Raw genomic sequence first — 17,527 nt, 5'->3', positions numbered from 1 at the left:
TGGGTGGAAATTCACAAAGGCATTTGCGGCAACCATGCATCCTCACGAATGATCATGGGTAAAGCTTTCAGAGTAGGGTTCTATTGGCCTACAGCTCTTGCTAACGCTGAGGAACTAGTCTGCCGATGCCAAGGATGTCAAATCTTTGCTAAAGAGCAACACGACCCTGCCTACAAGCTGATCACCATACCACCTTCTTGGCCCTTCCTATGCTGGGGGCTCGACATGATTGGCCCACTGCCCATAGCATCTGGAGGATTCAACCGAGTACTGGTGGCAATTGACAACTTTACTAAGTGGATCGAGGTGAAGCCAGTAACCTAACCTAAAGCAGATAGAGTATTCAACTTCCTCGATGAAATCATCCACTACTATGGCTTCCCAAATTGCATTATCGCAGACCTGGGCTCTAATTTCAACAATCACGAGTTCTACAAATATTGCTAGAACAGCGGGATCGACGTCCGATATGTCTTTATCGCTCATCCGCGGGCCAATGACAAGGTTGAGCACGCCAATGGGATGGTACTTGAAGCTCTCAAGAAAAGGTTGCATGATATTGGAAACACGAAAGGGGGCAAGTGGCTGAAAGAACTACCCAATATCCTCTGGAGGCTCTGTACTTAGCCATGCAAGCCTACAGGGCAATCACCCTATTTCCTGGTCTACGGATCCGAAGCTGACCTCCCTGCTGACGTCATATGGCAATCTCTAGAGTCGAGCAGTATGAGGAGGGCGTAGCAGAAGAAACACGGTGTCTAGACTTAGACAGCCTCGAAGAAGCTCACTGTGCAGTGCTCATCCAGTCTACAAGGTACCTTGAGGGAATCTGCTGCTATCATGATCGCAACATCAAAGAACATTCGTTCAATATAGGTGATATGGTCCTCAAGTGTATCCAAGACACCAAGGGGCTGCACAAGCTAAACTCACCATGGGAGGGACTGTTCATCGTCTCCAAGGTCACTGGACCTGGGTTGTGCAGGCTTCAACATCTCTCCGGTGAAGATGTCGACAACTCGTGGAACATCGAGCAACTCTGTCGATTTTATCCCTAGTTTACATATTCATGTACATTGGCCATCGGCCCGAGCTGTAGAATTACAATTTAATAAAGTAGTCTAATTTTTTTCGTAATAACAACTACTTATTTCTGTCTACATTACGGCTTGCAAAAGCAAGTCCGCTGAACTACTCAGCTCCCTGGGAAAAATTGCCCAAACTGCAGCTTCTAATGACAAAGTCCACACAACTGCATTGAACTATTCAGCTCTCTGGGTAAAATTGCCCACGTGCGGCTTGTAACGACAAGTTGGCAAATTTTTTTGATTTATCCAACTCACCGGACAAAATTGTCCAAAAGCAGCTTGCAAAGACAAGTCCACAATAAAACCCAAGAGTTAGTCAACTCATTGGATAAATCTATCCCTTAGCGGCTTGCAGAAAAGAAGTCGTGAGCAATTCAGGAGTTAACTAAACTACGTGAGTTACTACCTACTAGACAAGTCTGTCTAGTCACGGCTTGTAATGACAAGTTTGCAATTCTAGGGTTTTTAAGAGCGCAACATCAATACAACCCAGAGAGGTTGTAAAGATAAGCTCTAATCAAAGAAATCCTAAAGAGACTACTCGCCCAAGATGTCTAACTACCCAGATGCCTTGAGTACCCATACTCCGCAGATAGGAGTCACATCCTAAAGTACTCTACATCTTGTATATAAAGAGGCTCATCAAAGTAGCCTTGTGCGCAGACACAAATCTACCGCATGAGTAATTATCAGGGTAGATCGTAAGAGGCACTAAAAACCACAAGTCAAAAGCAAGAACTAATGTTTACAGTACAAGAACTAATATTTGCTTTTTGTACAAGACTACTCAAGGGCTAAATGATTTGCTACTTCTTCCGCGATAGGGTCCATCTCTTGTAGGTACTGGTGAAAGAGCTCATCCGAGCAGTCCTCCGCTATTCCTTCCGCAACAGGACCTAGATCAGCCTGTGGGTAGAAGGACTTCACAAAGCTCAGCAGCTGCTTGGAGACAGACTTCGCTATCTTCTGAACATAGCCGATGAACCTTACTGGCACATCCTTGAGTATTTCGGATAGAGGGTGGGGCTCCACACCCTCAACTGGGGCTCCACCATGTCCGCAATCAGCTGGGCTGCTTCAGAAATTTCCTTCAAAGCAAGTCTTGCAGCTTCCAGCTTAGCTTCGCGCTCCTGGAGGGTCTTCATGGCATTGACCAAGTCGATCTCACCATCTGCACGCATCTTCTTCTCTTTTTTTAGGTGATGATCCAATTTCTCATATAGCGCAGTCAACTTATCATGCTGGTCCATCACCCGGTAGTAGGAGTTCTTCCAGTCAATGACTTGGCCCTGGAGATCTTCTTTCGATTTCTTGAGCACTGCAGGAATAATACACAAGAAGATTAGTATTGTAAGTAAAATTAGTGCTCGAAGACCAAGGGAGAAGATGAATTACCTTTTAGTTGCTAGTTCAAAGACTTGTTGTGCCCCCTGAGACGGTCTTTTTCCTCCTCCAGCTGCTGAATGTGGTTCTGATACTCAATGGATTGTCCATCATACTTCATCAACAGTCGAGAGGACTACTCCTTCTCTTTGGCAAGTTCCTTTTCCAGGGCCTCAACACGGAGTACTGAGTCCCCATAGCCTTGCAACATCTAAGATTTTCGCCAGGAGCGTCTGATGACATCCTGCACCAAAAAATATGTACTCGTGTCAGGGTATAGGTACTTATTTCAAGTTATGGAAGAAGTAGGATAAAACCTACCTCTGCATATACACCACCACGGCGGTACATCTCCATCATTTTGGCTACCATATCTATGTCTAGTAGTGGGTCGTCGATCAACTAAATGTCTTCAAGATTAAGTTCTCTAGCTGCCAGTGGGTCCCAATGTGCTTCAGAATCTGCTACGCTGAGTGGAACCATGGCACGACTTGTTGACAGACCTGGCTCGGAAGATGGGACAACTGCCACGACTTCCAGCACTTCCACTGCTTCAGTTTCTACCTTTGGCTCAGGGGCTACAAGCGTAGCCATGGTGCCAGAGGTAGTTGCCACTATGGCTTTGGGAACTGGTTGCTTGGGGGCTTGCACCACTGCATCAGTCAACGAAGATATTACTTCCTGCATCAACGCTGCTATGAGAGTATGGCACCTGGGTTACTTATCAGCGTAGGATGTTCTTCTGGCTGCGAACTTGTTGGCGTAGGATATTCTTCAACATCCTGGGCTGAGTGGCTACTGCCATTGGTCACGGGCTTCAGGCTCAACCCTCCAAGTTCGACATTCGAAGATTTCCTACATAAGACAAGTTTTTAGAGACATACAACAAGTCGATCACAAGCCGCAATTAGTACTCAAAAGGAGTAGCAAGACTTACTTTGAAGATCTCCTCAATTTCAGAGAAGGTTCCCCTGTCAGGTAGAGGGGCTTGAGGGTAAGAGACGGCTTCTTTGGAGTAGGTTGTAGGGTCATAGCACGATCGTCGCCAGCCTTTTTCACCACCTCTGTTCTTTGAGTACTTCTCACGCCGGCAGGATCCACCATAGAGACAGGAGGCTCTGGATCATCCTTGATCTCGATCACCTCCTCGATGACTGGCAGTTTCTGTTGAGCGGACTCAGAAACCGCCTTCTCCGCCTCGGTCACCTTCCCGACTACCAGCAAACCACCAATGCCATATTGAGTAGACATGGTGGTATTGGATTTACTTACTAAGAGTACTCGATCCTCAGGATCTTGCTCTTCCTCATAGTTATTACCGCTGGAGTTATGTCTACTGCAGTGACAAGTTTCCTCACAGCCCATTTTATGGTGATGGACCGTTTGTTCCTCAGTGGCAGAGCAAGTGCAGCTTCAAGATCATCTTCAGCTGTGCGCTTCGATGATCCAGAGGACGATCCGACCTTATCAGATAGCTGGGCCTTGATTTCGAAGTCCCCTACAGCTTCAGAATTAGAGCTGCTGAAGGCCTTGACTACTTCTTATTCTTCCTCCTCCTCGGCTTCACTCTCCATGCTTTCTACCATGTGGACGCGAGGAGCGGCACCATAAATGTCTTTTGCTCTAGGAGGAGGAGGAGAAGAGTAGTACAAATGTACATCTTCCAGCACAAATAGAAAGTTAGTACACCCAAACATTACTTAAAATGAGTACTTGGGGGCTGCGATCATGGGTACTTACAGCCTTTGGTGGGTTGGCAGCATAGAACTCTCGCACAATTGTGGGGATTTCACCCACGTTTTTGAACATACGCCTCAACCCCACCATGATCTCGTGTGTGCTAAGTTCCTCGGGACATATTCTTGTTGGGTCATTAACTCCCGAGTACTCGTAACCCAACGGCATCGCAGCTGCAGGGGCTGAGTCTGCCGCTTCATGACTAAATGCTACTCGAACTCCTATTAATCCTTCTTGTTTGAGCTTGGATATCCTGTCCAGAAGCTCAGGTAGTTGCAAGCAGTCCCCATGAGTTGGCTCATCCAGCCATCTATTGTTCCACGTGGGGTGATGCCCTGTTAGCTTGGGGAGCTTGGGGTCATGGTTGCCGATGTAGCACCACTTCTCCTTCCACCCGGAATGTGAATCAATCAACTCATAATCCAGGTAGAGGCTCTTGAGCTACTCCCTCATCTGAATCTTGGCCCCTCCGACTACTTTAGTGTGCTCTCTCTTCGGCTGTAGCTGTACTCGGAAGAACTTTTGAGAAAGTTGAAAGTGGGGCTGGATCCCAAAGAATGCTTCATACAGATGCACAAAAATGGCCACATGCAGAATGCCATTTGGATTCAAGTGAACTAGTTCCAACCTATAATAATCCAACAGGCCCCAGAAGAAATCTGATGCAGGCAAACCAAGACCACACTAAATGAAATGCATAAAGATTACCGTTTCTTCCAAGATTGTCGTAGGTGGGTCTCCAGTTGATGACATATTTATCTTAGAGAAGGTTGGTGGCCACAAGTATCTTGATCTCCTCCTCCTTCGGAGCAGATCGCTTCCAAGCACACACAGGAGTTAGTAGCGCAGTTTGCTCCATCTTCCAGTACTTGGGTGCTGGCAGTTGCAGCTCCTTCTTCTTGTTAGCCTTCTTCTTGAAACCCTCAACTGCCTTGGATGCTGCTTTTCTTCCCATTCTCGATGTCACGAGAGTCTTCTTTCGCATGCGCTCAGGGGCTGAGTGGTGGGGGATGGCGGTGCTAGCACTCGAAGATCAGGCAGCGGCGGCGCTAGGGCTATAGTGTGGAAGTTGAAAGAGCAGATGGCAAAAGTAAAACGGAAGGGATATTTTCCTCTGTTATTTATAACCGTGGTGCAGTAACAGCGGTGGGAATAAAGAAATATTCAGGTTTAATGGACCCGAAGATTTCGCACCTAATTGGCAGTTACCTCTATTTTCAGAAGAGATTAGGTGACTATTCAAAGATGGTCATGTTGACCAAAGGTTGACCCTTATACCCACCAAACTAGTTGGTTAACGGCTCGGGGGCTGTGTGCCACGTGTCCATCGGCAAAAAAGTTTTTTCTCTAGGTTTAAAAGGGAAAATGATGCAAATTACAAGTTGACCGTCAGCCTGATCCTTCAATTCATCCTAAGCCTCGGGGGCTACTCCATATGGAGTGCAACTTTCGTCGCACTACCATATAAAATTCAGAGGTGAAGGATTCAAGACTAAGTTAAATGAGGCTTGAGCACATTCTAGCCACATGGTAGTGCTCGCGTATCTTTGAAGACTCAACTCAATGAAGTGCTTGAAGAATACCAAAATTAGTCAGTCAAGCCTACAAAAGTACTCGGAACTGCTACGTTTGACTAAAAAGTACTTGGAGGCTTGACATACATGCATCTATGGGCCCACCAGGAGGTTTGGACAGTCTTTAATACAGGGCTGGACACCGAAATGTATCTGACATGGAGGCTATGGCGCAGGACGGCTGTAACGACCTTGGATAATCAGCTGAGTTAATCTTCAACTGAAGTCCCTAATCCTGCTGTCTCAACTCTCCTGAGCTCAAGCGCTCCAAATCTGGTTCTTAGTCCCGACCCCTGAAAAAAAACCCAATCAAAACTGCTGGTTCATCTCTAAGTTCAGAGGTAGTGTTCCTTCCAATCCTGGAGTAGTGGAGAAATCGAGACTGACTGGTGGACCCAAAAATCTTTCCCCGGATCTCCCGAGGCAGACGCACCTGAGCAGCGTGCGCCCGCTTCAGAGCTCCCCCGCCGCGTGGCTTGATCCCTTCGATGCCCGCCGCCTCGCCCAGTCGCCGGCCGCGACAGGATGGATCAACGCGCCCTCCTTCCCAATTGCAGCGGAAGCCCCCTGCAACCCTTTCTGCCTCACCTCGTCTCGCTCGTGCCCTCGCCAACCGCGCCAAGGTGCCCTGTCGCCGCCGTGGCAGAGTTTTGCCGCTGCTGCGTCAGACCGCCTCGCGACCCGTGCCCATCATCTCGCCCGGATCCCCGGCTGCAAGCCCCGATGCCTTCCGACTTTTCCGCCTCTCCACAGTTGCGCCGCCCACGAGCTCACTCCACAACGATACCTCCCTCGCCAACCCCGACTCTGGCCGCGACAGCTCCTTTTCCCGCCTCGCTAGTAAAATGCCCCAGCAAGCCGTTGTTTCGCGCTCGCCCGTGCCGCCGCTTGCCCTGTCACTTCGCCTGCTGCAACCTTGCTGGCAGCGCCTTTCTCCCTATCACACGCCAGTCAAATCCACCGCTCGACGCGACCAGACCACGCTCACCTCCGCCAAATCTAAATCCCGGCAAAGCCGCGCCTGCGCCGGCCTTGTCTCCAGTGCCCAATAGCCGAAGACTCTATCTCCAAGGCTCTGTTCCACCGCCCATCGCTACTCAATCGCCGCCATGGCAGCGCACTTCATCTTTTCTCTTCTCGGTCTTCGTGCTGCTCGAAATCTCTCTCTTCTGCGCGGCTATAAAAGGGAATACCAGAGTCCCACCGAAGTTCCTTCACCATCGCTGTTTCGTCGCCCATACTCTGAGCGCACTTGAGCACTCCCACTGAGCTCTTGAGAAGTTCCCCTCTCCGCTCAAACCCGCTTCTTCCCAATCCACCCAGCCGTCTGCTCCTCCGCACTGTGCTAGAGCTTCCCTATTGCCCACAAGAAGCTCCGCCGCCACCGGAGCACCGTCCAACCTCGCCGCCGCCCAAGCCTTAGTGCTTAAGTCTTTCCGACCAAGTCTGTTTCTTCCCGACCCCAACCCTTCACCAGTAGACCCTTGACCCGAGGGTATCTGTGTAAAATATCGGGGACTTCTCTGTGTTAAGTCTGAGGACCCCGGCACAGTTATTCCTTAACTTTAAGGGTCAGATCCCAAGTTTACCCCCATCCGACCCTTCCTATTCTCCACCAACTAAAGTTGAACTCCCCCACCTTTTCTGTAGCTTTACTGCAAGAGTCTGAGCTTAATCTTGCAAGTGTTGTTGAAATAACCGTCTAAGTGCTAACTCCTGCATTGCATGCGTGTAGAGTTACATCTCGCTGACGGCACCTACGAGCTACACCCGGCGCCTGAAGACGGAGCTGTAGCAGAGCCGCCAATCCCAGAAGCTGAAGCAGCAACCACTGAAGACCAGTTCCCCTCCCCTCCGCTTGAAGGCAAGCCCCAGAGCATGAACCCATCTTTCCAAACTTGCACATGCCTTCCTTCTCACGATTGTGCATTTACGTATAGGAGTTGTTTGCAACTATAGATGCCTGCCATAGTTCCTTTGAGCTGAACACTAGTCTGTTGGGTCGAGTAGTTGCAATGCTTAATAGGACTCGGTAAAAGTCGAGTGATTCCCTATCACTCGCGAGTTATAGGAGTTGGTTGTTCTTTTTCTGGTTACAACTATAAGGATAATGGACAGGGCAAGGTTTTGGTTAACTCTTTTGGTGGTCGGCTGATCGCCCCGTCTGTTTATTGAATCTGTTAAGGCCCGACAGTGGTGGTGTTCGTGATCAAGTGTTTGAAAGTACTAATCTCATACCTGGACGTGAGCGGTCACTCTACTGTCTCTGGAACGGAGTTCCCCTACAGCTGCACGTGGTGGCAAGTGTGGTCACAGAACGGCGGAGGCCGGGTCTGTGGAACCTTGCACCAAGGGAAGTGGACCCGACACGGGTTAGGGAATTGATGGGGAAGGCCGACATAGGAAGCGACCCTCGGTAGTGCGTGGATGTCGTGAGGTTAGGTTCACCATGCATGGTTGAAGAACTCGAATCGATTTGTCTGCCTCTCACAGTTTGAGACTGCTTGATCGCAATGCTACACTGAGTAACAAAGGAGTCTGATGATGACATGGTCTTGATGTTGAGTTTATATACATAAAGTTGGAGCTATGCTTGCTTAGTGTAAGTTGCAAATGTAGACTGGTTGATGAACTTAGAATCTAAGCTAAAACTTGAAAGCAAGGACCTAACATAGTCGCTTTTAGCAAACAAAACCCCTCAGCCAAAGAGCCTTGCATGTCTAGATGTGGTGGTGTAGTTTTGCCCACCGGACGGTTAAGTCTTGTTGAGCTTAGCAGCTCAGCCTTGTTTGTGACTCTCTTTTCAGGTGAAGTTGAAACTTCAGAGCTTGCTGCTGACACTTGGCCGCCCCAGCTTCCTCCTGGGTGGACGGTTGAGTGGGATCCTTCCTCGGACGGTGGGGAATGGGATCATTGATGTTCTGTCTGGCCTTACCAGGGATATCCGACCCCGACGATAGCTTCCGCGATGTTTTTACTTCTGTTGTTTCCTTCAGAACTTGTAAAACTCTGATTTTCAACCAGTGTGTCATAAATTGTTAATCAAATGGTGGATATGTTGTATTCTCTAGAACCACTCACCTTCGTGTGAGCTATGCTAATTCGGTCCTGTTAAGTGGTTAAATCGGATGAAATCCGACGGCACATCGAGTTAACTTGATTAAGGCATGAGTATCGCGTGTCAAGTGATTTAACCGTGCTTTAGTTAAGTTAATCCGAGGTGTTCCGCCACAACGGCGTAGTCTACGTGGCAAGATAGAAACTAGTCGAGGATTAGGAAAAGTACTCGTAGCAATCAGAGTATGACTCGCCTAGTCGAATCCGCTAGTATTCTTGTAACCAACTAACCTGTAACCCTGCCCCCAGCAATATAAGGTCAGGCAGGGACTCCCTCCAAAGCAATTCAATCCAACCAACACACAGGACATAGGGTATTATGCAATCTAGTGGCCCGAACCTATCTAAATTGTGTATCTGTGTTCACCTTCAAGTTCCTGATCTCAGCGAGCCCCACTAGCCAAAACACTACATCGGGCACCCCCCCGGTAGGTTGCTGGGTCTAAATAGTGACACAAGATTGGGTAGGAACATCCTATCTTGGATCTTGTTTCAGGGGGCAGTACCGTTATGATTTTATATTAATTTATTTCTTTTAAAGTAGTTTTCCCTTTCAGGAACATCCTTTCCAGGATCTTGTTTTGGCTAGGAACATCCTATATTGGATCTTGTTTTAGTGCGCTCTAACTTTAGATTTTGCAGTAGTTTGTTTCTTGTACAATATTTTTTTCCATTTACAGTGGTTGGATAATTTTATAGAAGTTTCTTTCTTTTTCTAAGATAAAGAATCGGAGCTCCATCCATATGAGCAGGTGAGGGTTGCATGTATCATAAGGAACCAGGGCGTATTGGCTTCCCTCGGTGCTGGAAAAGTCGCAACCATCCTTAAACAGGCTACAAAAGGACAAAGAAAGGATACCAATAAAACAAGAAGTGAAAGAAGAAGTGAAGATCCAGATCTGGAGTATGACCTGTCTCATGGATGGCCTAAATCTAACCAAGAGATAGGCCAAAATGAGGTATCTGTTGTTATTGCCTACCAAATTTCTTGTACTAGTTATGTAGGATTGCTTCTCATTATTTTGGTTTATGCAATTTGTCCAATCAGATTAGTGATAGCATACCTATCAGCGGAGGAAGAGGGGTGTCCAAGAGAATTCACGCATCTGATGCCTCTAACAATATGCCTCCTAGAGTGACTAAGACCAAGGCAAAGGAATTGGCTTTAGCTCATGTAGGAGTTTCAAATGGGACGACTCCTGATTCACAAGAATTGCCAACCGAAGGCCAAGCAATAGCCACCCACACTACTGACTAGCAAAGGCAAGTCATTTGATCTCTTTTTCCCAAAGCCAAAAAAATTGGAACGTCGCAATTAGCAACCAAATCATTATTAACACACACCACTTGTATGACCGTAAAAAAATTGTTAGGTGATGCATGCCCTTCCAAAAGAGCACAAGTGCCACGAGATTTAAGAAGATTGGGCAGAGATTTGGATAGGATAAGCAGAGGGTTACACACCAAGCTTCCGATCCATGTTCAAGAAGAGCTCAAGCGGCCAGAGGCACCAATGCAAGCTGCAAAGTTTGCATCAGAGGGTGGGATCATAATGCGTGGGCATATACCAATCCTTACTCGACGGAAGGACTACAAGACCGATAATAAAAAAACATCTCAAGAACTACGTTGGCAAACTGGCTGTGTGTATTTATCGACTCATCTACTACCATAATTCTTTGCATCCTTTCTTTTCATCCGTTTTTCTAACTACTATTGTGTTGTGCTTAATATAGGGACAATTTGACATTGACACCACCAGTCAACATGTCATAGAGGCATGCACTGACATGCTCAAGTTGCAACAGAGACAGAGGAGGTACCGGCTCAAGAAAAAGTTCTTCAATGATCTTCCAGCACATGAAGTCCCAACCAAATCTCCTATGACCACACTGGATGACGACCAATGAAACAAATTGGTTATGTGGTCTAACCAACCTCAGAGTGTATGATAGAACTTCAACTTGCCACTAGCACATTTGCATGTACTGATCTGTTCCTCTTATTCATGTATCTTACACAAGTTTTCAGTATTGTAAAGGAGAGGTGTACTATAAACACCGATAATCATGGACTGCTCAGGTTTCCTCAGCACATAGGATCTAGAAGCTACGTTGCATAGGCTCATGTTGTGGTAAACAACTGAACAAGTCATGTTTTTGCTCTGCACTTTATTTGATGAACCTGCTCATGCTCCTTGTTCCAAAGCTAACAATTTATGCTTGTTTTCACATCATATTAGAGGGAGAAGCGTGCTGAAGGAGACCCAATTCCAATAGATCTTTTCAAGAACTTTCATTGTAGCAAAAATGGCTACACCGTTCCAGTACAGGCAGTCATTGTAAGTACTTATTTACTTTGCATTCTTCTTTGCAACAACAACACTAGAAATATTTTTGAGTACTTTTGTGAGACCTTTCATTTTCTTTCTTTTATTAGGCTCGGATGGAACAAATTATCACCCAACCTAGAGATGACCAACCAAAGACTGCTGCTGAAGAAATGGCTGAAGTTGTCCAATCTAGGATATTTTGGAAGGTTGCTGGCATTCACCCACCCTTAAAGAAAAGGACTAGGATTGGTATTGCGTTGTAGGAAGAAGAAATACAAGCTGATCTTGAGATTGAGAAAAAGGGGGGCACAACTTTGGCAAAAGATCGCTAAACAGGAGTCTGAGATGGGTGCACTGAGATAGAGGGATAAAACACAAGAAACAACAATGAAGTCTCTGACATAAGAGCTCGAAGCTTTGAAGAACACCACAAAACAGTTGCATTCTCTGATTTCTAGCTTGATAAACTTCAGCACCAGTCAGAGCCAGGTGAATCCTTCCCTCAACTGAAGTGTGTTGCTGGTGAAGTTGTTGTTTGTTGCTGATGAACTTTTATTGTATGTTGCATTGTTGATGCTTAACTTGTTGTATGTTGCATTATTATTGCTGGTGAAATATTCATTTATTGTGATGTGAACAATATGGAAGTTAAAAATGAGAATTTTTTTATGTCTATGATTGTGATGGTGATCAACAACCAAGATTGAATATATTATTGTGAAATGCAATAATGGGCTAGGGTTCAGAAAGAAAACGGCCCAATATGGTACTGTGAAATGCAATAATGGCTCTTTGTTAGATATGTTAGGGCCCAGAAAAAAAGCCTAATATGGCATGCAACAAACATTTTTTTAGCCCAAAAAATAGCGCGAAAACCTAAAATGGGTTAAAAATGACCCAACAAAATTGAGCTCATAAAGGCTCTTACATGGACCGGACTTCAATTTGTGACGAACTGAAATCGTCATAACACCCCTGCCACGTCGGAGCCACATTGGATTCTTATCCAACGTGGCGCAACCTCCAAAATAGTTTTATGATGACATGTGGGATGCATTTTCATTCGTCATTGACGTACCAAAATAAAAAATATCACTAATAGCGGTTTATGACACTCGACTAATGATGAAGGGTTTTCGTCACTCCCGCATCATAAATCATAGTTTATGAAACAAAAAACACGTTTATAACACTTTTTGATTCATCATAGGTCAGCAGATTTCTTGTAGTGAATCTTCTCTATAATTTTGGTCAAACATAAAATGGTTTGACTTTCCAAGAAAGTTAGAATGATCTACAATTTGGAACAGAGGGAGTAACTAATATTTGCTTTCAAGTGTATAGTTTCTTAACAATATACCCATGGACCATATCAATATGTGGATATGTTTGGTGAAATACACAATCAATGGTTACATTTCCTACCGACGGATCCTTCATTTCTACCTGAAGGAACCAAATAAGGTAAATCTCAAAGTTACTTTACATCCCGTGATTCCAAATTGCATTATTTATAATTCTAACACTTGTTACTTTACATGCAGAGCAACTTATCCTAGGCTCGTGCAGAGATCTTATATTGGCTGATACCAGCCAAAAGAGCTTTATGAGCCCCTTGGTATTTAGTATTCCTGAGTCACCATACACCACAAGGACAGATCAGTGTCATGAAAAAAAATGTTTACATCCTACACTATAGTCGAGTTTGCCATAGCTTTTGTTGTATTAGATAAACTCTACAGCATAGTGGCTTCCAAACTCATGTAAGTTAGCAAGATCTATGCAATGACCCTCTGATGGTTGGCTTAGTTTAGCTACTCAACTATCGTCTATGTATGCAATATATTATGTTATGCATTGAACTGACTTGTATCCACCATGGTATGGTGTTCTGTAAGCTAAGTGACATAGTGCCGTCATAGCACAACCAGGGGCCTCAGCTCGCCCACGCCGCCACCCTCCCGATCCATAACACCCCACGCCTCTTCCCTATCAAGCTCCCCCAATGGACACTGCTGCGACGAGGCGACGGATCTGCTACCATGCGCGCGAGAGTAAAGGTGCCTTCTCCCTCGACCCCAACATGCGGCGGCAGCTGCCCTCCTCACCTACCCCACATCTTCTCCATCAGTTGCAGCGCCCGCAAGCAACGGCCATGGCTTCCTCCGGCGAGCAGCCATGCCGCCGGTACATTGGATCTTGAAGTGGATCTATCCCCCATCACCTCCATTGCCACCCAGGAACCTTTTCACACCCGAACCAGTCCCCTCCTCGATAAGGTGACGAGGCTTTCAAAACACATTACGGTACATTTCACGCTCTACCCTCCACTCTATCAACCCCGCCTGCGACAACTACTTCACAGATTCCCTCCGCTTTCACCAATCTCCAAGTAGAGAAATATTCCAATGGCTTGGATAAGTTGTGCGGTCGCAGGGACATGCGAGAAATCCATGTTCAGGGTCTATCTATCCTATGGAAGATAGAAAGGATCTAAATCGCACAGCTAAGGAACAAGAAGGTCCAATGTCGCGTTAGCCCAAATTAGCAAGATCTTTCCTGCATGCACGGTCCCTGCCTTTTTTCCTACGCGTGCACCCTTCCTTCCTTTGATGCTAAGATTATTACTCCCATATATAGTTCCATCCTTGTGCAGATATACAATTTTTGTGTCATGGTTGTGCTTTTATTCAACATTTTCAAAAACTACATTCAAACATTGTAAACACCTATATCAGCAATTCAAAAAGATATTTCAAGTGTGACTAAGTTCAACTTTTTTACACATATCAACATTTTGACAAATATACATTCAACATTTTTCAAAACCTCTATCAGCATTTTCAAATAATAGATTCAACATTTTTTAAAACCTCTATCAACATTGTTCAAATAATATATTCAACAGTTTAAAACCTCTATCAGCATTTTCAAATAATGGATTCAATTTTTTTAAACCTCTATCAATATTTTTAAATAACAGATTCAACATTTTTAAAACCTCTATCAACATTTTCAAACAATGTATTCAATATTTTTTAAAACCACTATAAACATTTTTAAATTGTAGATTCAATATTTCTAAAACCTCTATCAACATTTTCAAATAATAGACTCAACATTTTTACGGAATTAGCTTCAACATTTGTCTAACAACGCTTGTTTTCTTCAATTTCTTTCTTGCTAAGTTGTGGGGCTGCTTTGATCATCATGTTCCCCACCGCGTCATCACATATGTCTTCTTTTCTTGATGGCGAGGAGCACCCCACCTCATCCTGTTTTTCCTATGGCTTCTTGCCACTTAAGAAGCTTACAAGAGCATCACGTAAACCTTCTGCCCTCGGCAATTCTTCTAGATCCATTGGGAAGTGAATATCCTGATACCCTTGAACCTGTAAAATGGATTCCAGAGGTGGAGTTGGCCTGTAGCAAGTCGGTTCGATTGTTGGTTAAACTGGTTCGGTTCTCGATTCTCGGTCAATTAGGCCCAGTACTATTAGCGATGGCATGAGCAGACGATGATGGGAGTGATGGAGCAAGTAGCAGCAGAGGCGCAAGCGGCAAGCGGTGGCACGGGGGAATGATGGGGTGCATGCTAGGGATAGAAACGAGCGAAGGAAAGATTTGATGTGATTGGATGGATGAAGGGACACGCACTAATCTACAAAAAAATATATAGGATCTCCTACTCAAAGCCGCCTCTCTATCAATCAGCCCAGCAGCCCATGCTATGAGCCCATTCATAGGTTCTTTTTGAGTAGACGTGCGCAGCCCAGGTCCAATAGGCCAATAAATTTGCTGGTCTAATTTGTTATTTATTTTTTCTTTTATATAATGTTCATTTAAAACAATAAAAATATTTATTCCAAAAATCATCTTTGAACATCGAATGCAACATTTTCTCAAAAAACTTTGTTCAACATTACGTGTTTATGTGATTTGTTGAAGCAGTGACGGAGCTAGAAAAAAATTAAGTGGGGCAAATTCTATTTAAGAACAAAATAAAAAATAAAAAATCTGCATTCACATATTGCAATCGCACAAATTATAAAAGAAAGGTGAATGTGAGCTACAAGTCATTAGATGTTACTCTACCTCAATTTTGAAGAATAAATCAATACCATATATAGAAAAATAGGAAAAAAAATGCAAATGGATGAACCTATAAATTGAATTTTAGATCAATTTTGGCTAGTGAGTGATAGTAAAGTGGTCATATGCCCCAAACATTGGTGAATATTATGAGAATATAGAAACCACTACCAAAGCACTGAGAACATCATGATTATTAGGGGATTTTTGGCAAGTTTTTTCTTCAATTATTTATAGCAAGTATTCTTAGCCAAACATTTCAAAAAAGGTATGGGCCTTTTCACCCTTGGCTGCTACATGAATTTTTCACATGTGCATGTGACCGCATGTGCTATCTCGATCATTTATTTTGAGATCAACAATGTGTTGAATCATGGGTAGGTGAGAGAATCTTGGGTAGGTGCATGTGACCATATGTAAATGTGGAGCTGCATATTCCCAAGCCATGGCAGTCTGAGCGTTACTTGGACACAGGAGTGAAGGGGCGAGGGGCACGCAGGGATCGACGTAGAACCACTACGGGAAAGCTTAACGTCGTCGAGTGTAATTACTTCGCCGAGTGCTTTTTTTCGGGCACTCGGCGAAGCACCGTTTTGCCAAGTGTAACATCAAAAACACACGGCAAAAATAAAACACTCGGCGAACGACCGGTTTGCCGAGTGCCACCCAAAAAACACTCGGCAAACACCCAGGAGGCACTCGGCAAACTTTGACACTCGGCAAACTGACGCCCACGTGACTTCCCCGTGCCGCCGGCGGCGCCACTCCGTGACGGACGTTAGTCTTTGCCGAGTGTCAATGGAGGGCACTCGGCAAAGTCACTAGTTTGCCGAGTGTCATGATGGGACACTCGGCAAACTGGCCTGTATGCCGAGTGCTAGGGGGCACACTCGGCATACTATAGGGTTTGGCGAGTGTCTTTTGACACACTCGGCAAAAATAATTTTTTTTCCCCTCCTCCACCCTCCAAACTTTTTACACTCCACATGTATGGCATTTGGCACGGCATGGTAGAAGATGGACTATTTTTTGACCTGTTTGCTATATTTAATCAATTAATTTCATTTAGAGTAATTTTTTGATTTAAGTCAAATTTGAACTGCAGGTGGTTGGAATAATGGAATAATATGAGTGGAAAAATCATATTCATGTTAGTGAGTCTAAATTGAGGTCTCACCCAGAAAATGAAAATAAATTTCGAACATTTTGCTAAGGAAACACGACTATGAACGTGTGGCCAAATGATTGTTTAATTCTCAAAAATACAAACGAAGTTTGAAAATCATGAGATTTTGCAAGATGCTATGATTTCGTATGCAGAGGCTGTGGTAAAAAATTGATAAGGTTTCGCACAAGTTTTGACATATGATGTTTAGAATTCGAAGCATCTCCGGAGAGGATTCGTAGAAGTTCAAAGGATCCGGTAAGATTTTGAGATGAATCCATAAATGTAATTCTCATTGAGTCCAAATTTTTTTTATAGGCTATAGAGAACATAGATAGGTTCATGTCAAATTTTGGGAAATTTTCAGATCCGTTTGGTAATTTTTATTCATTAATTGCACGTATATGAATTTAATAGATATAAATTAAATATGAGCTATAAATCCATGAAATAATGGAACAATATTACTTAAAAAATGAAATACCCAATGTTTAGTGAATTTGACTAGGTTTTTGCAAACTTTACAATCTTTTAATTAATAAAACTAGTTTGGCATGAAATAATAGTACTCATTTGCCGAGTGTCAAGGGATGGCACTCGGCAAATAGGCTCTTTGCCGAGTGTCCAATTTGAGACACTCGGCAACCATCGCCGCGGCCCACCTGTCAGCCCCCTGCGTAATCCGAATAAAAAAATTAAAAAAAAAATGTTTGCCGAGTGATATTTTTTTCGCTTTTTTAACGGCAAAGGAATACACTGAATGGATCCTGTTGACTTTCAAATGTTTCAACACAAAAATCTTGGTGCCTTCAGAAACAGAACATGATGTAACTGGTATTGAGGCCTACGGTCGCCTTGAATAAGGTTGTTTTAATGGGCAGGATCGCTTAATTGACAAGAACAATTTTCTAGTGTGGCCAGCTGTGAAGGCAAAGTGTAAATAGTATACGAGCTGGCTACCGGCAAGGGGGCCCTCGGCGACGATCCTACAACGGGAAAGACTGGTCGTCAGAATGCTTCCTGCCTCAGACTATGCTAA

This window comes from Setaria italica, chromosome IX, assembly GCF_000263155.2.
Source record: "Setaria italica strain Yugu1 chromosome IX, Setaria_italica_v2.0, whole genome shotgun sequence".
Classification (NCBI taxonomy): domain Eukaryota; kingdom Viridiplantae; phylum Streptophyta; class Magnoliopsida; order Poales; family Poaceae; genus Setaria; species Setaria italica.
Note: the sequence above shows the minus strand (reverse complement) of the source record.